Consider the following 7,136-nt stretch of genomic DNA (forward strand, 5'->3'; position numbering starts at 1 on the left):
AAGCACCTCAAGGTAACCTCAAGGTAGGTGCGCACGGGAGCTAAGACCAGGTGCTGATCATGTCCCCAAGATGATAATTCTACAACTCCACTGCTCGGCTGCCATTTCCATCCCGAATTTCCTCGTGTATTTGTATTCAAGACGAATGCCAGCTTTTGCAGATTCTGTGCCTCAACCACCTCATTTTCGTCCATAAATATTGAGGTGTTTTGCAATGTGCGTCCCTCCCCGACATGCAAGCAAACCATTTACAAATTTGCAACATTTGTTTGCAAGAACCCATTCCAGGTACGATAACTTTTGTGCATTCGGACGCGGAGGAGGAATTGGAGAGGTGGTGTTGAGGACACGGGTCCACCTTGCAGCCATCGTCCGGGGGACATGTCTACCTTGCAGCCATCGTCCGGGGACATGTCCACCTTGCAGCCATCGTCCGGGGACATGTCCACCTTGCAGCCATCGTCCAGGGGACATGTCCACCTTGCAGCCATCGTCCGGGGGACATGTCCACCTTGCAGCCATCGTCCGGGGGACATGTCCACCTTGCAGCCATCGTCCGGGGGACATGTCCACCTTGCAGCCATCGTCCGGGGGACATGTCCACCTTGCAGCCATCGTCCGGGGGACATGTCCACCTTGCAGCCATCGTCCGGGGACATGTCCACCTTGCAGCCATCGTCCGGGGACATGTCCACCTTGCAGCCATCGTCCCGGGGACATGTCCACCTTGCAGCCATCGTCCCGGGGACATGTCCACCTTGCAGCCATCGTCCAGGGGACATGTCCACCTTGCAGCCATCATCCGGGGACATGTCCACCTTGCAGCCATCGTCCCGGGGACATGTCCACCTTGCAGCCATCGTCCCGGGGACATGTCCACCTTGCAGCCATCGTCCCGGGGACATGTCCACCTTGCAGCCATCGTCCCGGGGACATGTCCACATTGCAGCCATCGTCCGGGGGACATGTCCACCTTGCAGCCATCGTCCGGGGACATATCCACCTTGCAGCCATCGTCCCGGGGACATGTCCACCTTGCAGCCATCGTCCCGGGGACATGTCCACATTGCAGCCATCGTCCGGGGACATATCCACCTTGCAGCCATCGTCCCGGGGACATGTCCACCTTGCAGCCATCGTCCGGGGACATGTCCACCTTGCAGCCATCGTCCCGGGGACATGTCCACATTGCAGCCATCGTCCGGGGACATATCCACCTTGCAGCCATCGTCCCGGGGACATGTCCACCTTGCAGCCATCGTCCGGGGACATGTCCACCTTGCAGCCATCGTCCGGGGACATGTCCACCTTGCAGCCATCGTCCTGGGACATATCCACCTTGCAGCCATCGTCCCGGGGACATGTCCACCTTGCAGCCATCGTCCGGGGACATGTCCACCTTGCAGCCATCGTCCGGGGACATGTCCACCTTGCAGCCATCGTCCTGGGACATATCCACCTTGCAGCCATCGTCCGGGGACATGTCCACCTTGCAGCCATCGTCCTGGGGACATGTCCACCTTGCACAACATCCCCGTGGGATGTTGTGCAAGTTCCTACCTCAATAAACTTATTTCAATTCAATTTCAATTCCCCGTGCGCACAGTGTCCAAGAGCAACGCCAAGTCAACATAGATTCAACGTCGACTTAACGCAGCTCTTGGATATTGTACCCACTGGGACTGTGGTGTATAGGGGAAGGTGTCCAGAGGTACTGACAAACATGTCTCTGGGCTGGTTTTCCACCCCATAGGGGCTTATTGGTGGTTTTCCGCGTAATATTACGTGTGTGTGTATGTGTGTGTGTGTGTGTGTGTGTGTGTGTGTGTGTGTGTGTGTGTGTGTGTGTGTGTGTGTGTGTGTGTGTGTGTGTGTGTTTACTAGTTGTGTTTTGCGGGGGTTGAGCTTTGCTCTTTCGGCCCGCCTCTCAACTGTCAATCAACTGTTTTACTAACTACTTTTTTTTTTCCCCACACCACACACACACACACCCCAGGAAGCAGCCCGTGACAGCTGACTAACACCCAGGTACCTATTTACTGCTAGGTAACAGGGGCACTTAGGGTGAAAGAAACTTTGCCCATTTGTTTCTGCCTCGTGCGGGAATCGAACCCGCGCCACAGAATTACGAGTCCTGCGCGCTATCCACCAGGCTACGAGGCCCCAACGAGGAGCGCTGTGTGTGTGTGTGTGTGTGTGTGTGTGTGTGTGTGTGTGTGTGTGTGTGTGTGTGTGTGTGTGTGTGTGTGTGTGTGTGTGTGTGTGTACTCACCTAGGTGTGTTTGCGGGGGTTGAGCTCTGGCTCTTTGGTTTGTTGTTTACTAATTGTAAACAACAAACTAGTTGTTTGTGTGTGTGTGTGTGTGTTTACGATTTGTGTACTTTTTACTATTTGTGGCTGCAGAATCCAGCTATTTAGCTCTTGGATCCCGCCTTTCTAGCCAATCTATTTTTCCTCAATTATGTCTACTACATATATTTCTCTCTAACACACACATCCCCTGAAAGCCGCTCGTAGCACCTGTCTAATTCCCAGGTACATACTTTCCCCCTAAGTGAACAGGGCATCAGGGGGGGGGGGGTAAAGAAACTCTGCCCATTTGTTTCCGTCTCCGCCGGGAATCGAACCCGGGCCATTTGGACTACGACCCCTGAGCGCTGTCCAACTCATCCGCGAGGCCCCTGTAATAATGTGTGTGCTCTACGGGTGTATATATTGTCGTGTGTGTAGGGTGTTGAGGCTCTCGTTGGCACATAATCATGTGTATCTGGTGTGTAGACTGCGAGTGGCTCAAGGTGCGTGTAGTTCTCTTCCTCCCAGACGTTCTCCGTCGTACATACGAACGGAGAACGTCCGTATGAACATCTCGTCTTCCCACCACGTCGGGAGTCTCGTATGTCTAGGGTATTCAAGACGAACTTATATGCACTAGTAAAGAACAAGGCGTCGGCTTCGTTCGTATGTCCCCGAGATTGATTGATTGATAAAGATTAAGCCACCCCAAAGGTGGCACGGGCATGAGTAGCCCATAAGTGGTACTGTTCCCGAGCACAGTACTGGGGGGGGGGGAAGCTGAGAGGGGCGTACCGTGCACAGTACTCGGGGGGGGGGGGGCAGCTGGGAGGGGCGTAGAGGCGCCTGGGAAGGAGGGTAGAGGTCAGGGCTAATTACTCTCTGGTGGCAACATGTGTGACTGTCGCCTGGTCGTGGCACTGGCGATGAATTGATGTTTTTTGTGCTGTGTGTAGCGTCAGTGGCACCGCAGCCTTGTGAGTGCCACTTTGTTAAACACCGAGGTGCGATTATCAAGCCGCGGATCTTAGTTTTTCTTCCAGATGCGCATAGCGTTGTTCTTCCTGAGCCGACGCTGATTACAGCCCCCCCCCCCTGCTTTGTTTCTCTCCTCAACAAAGGAATGTTTATTACAAGTAACCTCGCTGTCTCTGCTGAGGAAGATGCCTCCTCCACAATGTATTGTTTTTGTCAGTCGTGTCTTGCTGAAAATTAACAAATTTATATTGTCTTGAAGAGGTTACACGTTCCAGGTATTACACACAGAGATGACACTAACGTGATGCATCAAATGAACAAATCCACAAGGGCCGTGACGAGGATTCGAACCTGCGTCCGGGAGCATCCCAGACACGACTGAGCTACGACAGGGTTAAAAAAAGAGTTGAAATCAAAGTTCTACTGAACTTATTGGATCCCGTAGCCTCTCCCAGGCACAAACCAGGATTTTACACAACTCCAGTTAATTTTACACAACTGCAGGTAATTTTACACAATTCCAGGTAATTTTACACAACTCCAGGTAATTTTACACAACTCCAGGTAATTTTACACAACTCCAGGTAATTTTACACAACTCCAGGTAATTTTACACAACTCCAGTTAATTTTACACAACTCCAGGTAATTTTACACAACTCCAGGTAATTTTACACAACTCCAGGTAATTTTACACAACTCCAGTTAATTTTACACAACTCCAGGTAATTTTACACAACTCCAGGTAATTTTACACAACTCCAGTTAATTTTACACAACTCCAGGTAATTTTACACAATTCCAGGTAATTTTACACAACTCCAGGTAATTTTACACAACTCCAGGTAATTTTACACAACTCCAGGTAATTTTACACAACTCCAGGTAATTTTACACAACTCCAGGTAATTTTACACAACTCCAGGTAATTTTACACAACTCCAGGTAATTTTACACAACTCCAGTTAATTTTACACAACTCCAGGTAATTTTACACAACTCCAGGTAATTTTACACAACTCCAGTTAATTTTACACAACTCCAGGTAATTTTACACAACTCCAGGTAATTTTACACAACTCCAGGTAATTTTACACAACTCCAGGTAATTTTACACAACTCCAGGTAATTTTACACAACTCCAGGTAATTTTACACAACTCCAGGTAATTTTACACAACTCCAGGTAATTTTACACAACTCCAGGTATATCACTTGCCATTACTTTTTTACATGTTTTTTCCTGCTAAGACCTGACTCTTTTTGCCTAATTTTGTGTCGCTGATCTAGAAACTGTAATCGGGGGTTTTTGGCTATCACGTGAAGGTTTTCTATTACAACCTTTTATATTTTTCAAAGTTTCTGTCCCGTGGCATTTTGCGTTATACAACGTGCCCACCAGAGAGAGGGGGGGGAGGGGGTATGTTGTGTGGGTCTTCAAATTGTTAACTTTTTGACTTGGTTAACAAGGACACACGAACTATCCATGTTTCTTGTGCCTGTGGGATAGTAGAGGTAAAGGTAAACATTGGACTCTGCTAAAACTGGCAGGTTAGAACGTATTTCAATGTCGATAAACCATGTACTACATCAAACACCCGTTGCAAGTAGAACAAAATCATCATTTTGGAGGCATGTTGGCAATACATAATAATGTATGCTTGGAGGGATACATGCTTGGAGGGATACATAATAATTTATACGTGGAAATTAATTGCGGGGCTGGTCCCAAACCTGCACACAGAAATAACATCACATGAGACCAGGAGGCATGGCAGGATGTGCAGAATACCCCCGTTGAAGAGCAGAGGTGCAACAGGTACTCTGAGAGAGAACTCTATCAACATCAGAGGTCCGAGACTGTTCAACACGCTTCCACTACACATAAGGGGCATAACTGGCCGACCCCTCACAGTGTTCAAGAGAGAACTTGACAAACACCTCCAAAGCATACCTGATCAACCAGGCTGTGACTCATACGTCAGGCTGCGAGCAGCCGTGTCCAACAGCCTGGTTGATCAGTCCAGCAACCAGGAGGCCTAGTCGACGACCGGGCCGCGGGGACGCTAAGCCCCGGAAGCATCTCAAGGTAAGGTACCCCGGTAGTATATGTACATACATAGGGGGCCTCGTAGCCTGGTGGATAGCGCGCAGGACTCGTAATTCTGTGGCGCGGGTTCGATTCCCGCACGAGGCAGAAACAAATGGGCAAAGTTTCTTCATCCTGAATGCCCCTGTTACCTAGCAGTAAATAGGTACCCGGGAGTTAGTCAGCTGTCACGGGCTGCTTCCTGGGGGTGGAGGCCTGGTCGAGGACCGGGCCGCGGGGACACTAAAGCCCCGAAATCATCTCAAGATAACCTCAAGATAACCCCCGTGGTACAGTTGGGTTAGTTCTCCACGCACAATCCAGAATTCCGGGTGCGAATCCCGGGCGGGACAGAAATGGTTGGGCACATTTCCTTTCACCTACTGCCTCTATTCACCTAGCAGTAAGTAGGTACTCAGGAGTTTGTCAGTTTCTTGTGGGGGTTATCCTGGGCGGATACAAGCTCCGATATCGTGTATGTTAGGCCTGTGTGCTAAACTTTGTCGATATCTTTCGAGACATTTGTGAGCGCCCACCGCTCCTTTGCCAGGTAAGGCCACTACGGGCTCACCATAGCCCGTGCTACTAGGAACTTGTTCCGAGTAGCTGAATCTATAACAACATCTGTGAGCGTGGGAGGAGTGTGGTAGGATGGTATGCGGGCCGGGACCCTTGGGAGTAAGATACCAGAAGGGGAAAGGGAAATTTGAGGAGAAAGCGCCAAGCCATTACGACTATACACAGACGAAGGATTGACTTAGAAGGGATCAGGACAAGGATTTGGGATGGGACGGAGGGAAGGAATGGTGCCCAACCACTTGGACGGTCGGGGATTGACTTAGAAGGGATCAGGACAAGGATTTGGGATGGGACGGAGGGAAGGAATGGTGCCCAACCACTTGGACGGTCGGGGATTGAACGCGAGAAGCCTGTTGTTGTTTTAAGATTCGCTACTTGGAACAAAAAGTTCCAAGTAGCACGGGCTATGGTGAGCCCGTAGTGGATTTACCTGGCACAGGAGCGGGCCTGTGGCGAGGAGTCTTATGAAGTTGTATTTGTAGTAATGAGCAATAACCGCAGGGCGGGTCCGACCAACCCACATCCTCCGTTCCCCCCCCCCCCTCCCCACGGACAGCCACACCCTACCCTTCCCCCCCCCTTCCCCATGCCCACAACCATTCCCTCCGGCTGGGCACAACCCATTTCACGCTAGGGACCACCATACCCAACCTCCAGCCGGGCTCTCTACACGACCACACTTACACAAGACTCTTCTAGTCCGGCCACATCTCAAATACCTTCCAGTATCACTACACACCTTAAAGAAAACTAACATGCAAATACTACAAGGAGTGTACAATAAGGAAAAAAAACACCGTCCACCGTATGATCAGACAATCCAGGAGCTGCATAAACTCTGGAACATACAGCCACTAAACATCAGACTGCAGCACCACGCCACCAGGGTGTGGAACACCATCGAAATGTTAGCAGACTCATTGTTAGAAAGATTACTCCAAGATGAGACGCCCCACTCCCACAGCTGGTGGCCCAAGATGAGACGCCCCGCTCCCACAGCTGGTGGCCCAAGATGAGACGCCCCACTCCCACAGCTGGTGGCCCAAGATGAGACGCCCCGCTCCCACAGCTGGTGGCCCCAAGATGAGACGCCCCGCTCCCACAGCTGGTGGCCCAAGATGAGACGCCCCACTCCCACAGCTGGTGGCCCAAGATGAGACGCCTCGCTCCCACAGTTGGTGGCCCAAGATGAGACGCCC

Source organism: Procambarus clarkii, chromosome 22 (genome assembly GCF_040958095.1).
Source record: "Procambarus clarkii isolate CNS0578487 chromosome 22, FALCON_Pclarkii_2.0, whole genome shotgun sequence".
Classification (NCBI taxonomy): domain Eukaryota; kingdom Metazoa; phylum Arthropoda; class Malacostraca; order Decapoda; family Cambaridae; genus Procambarus; species Procambarus clarkii.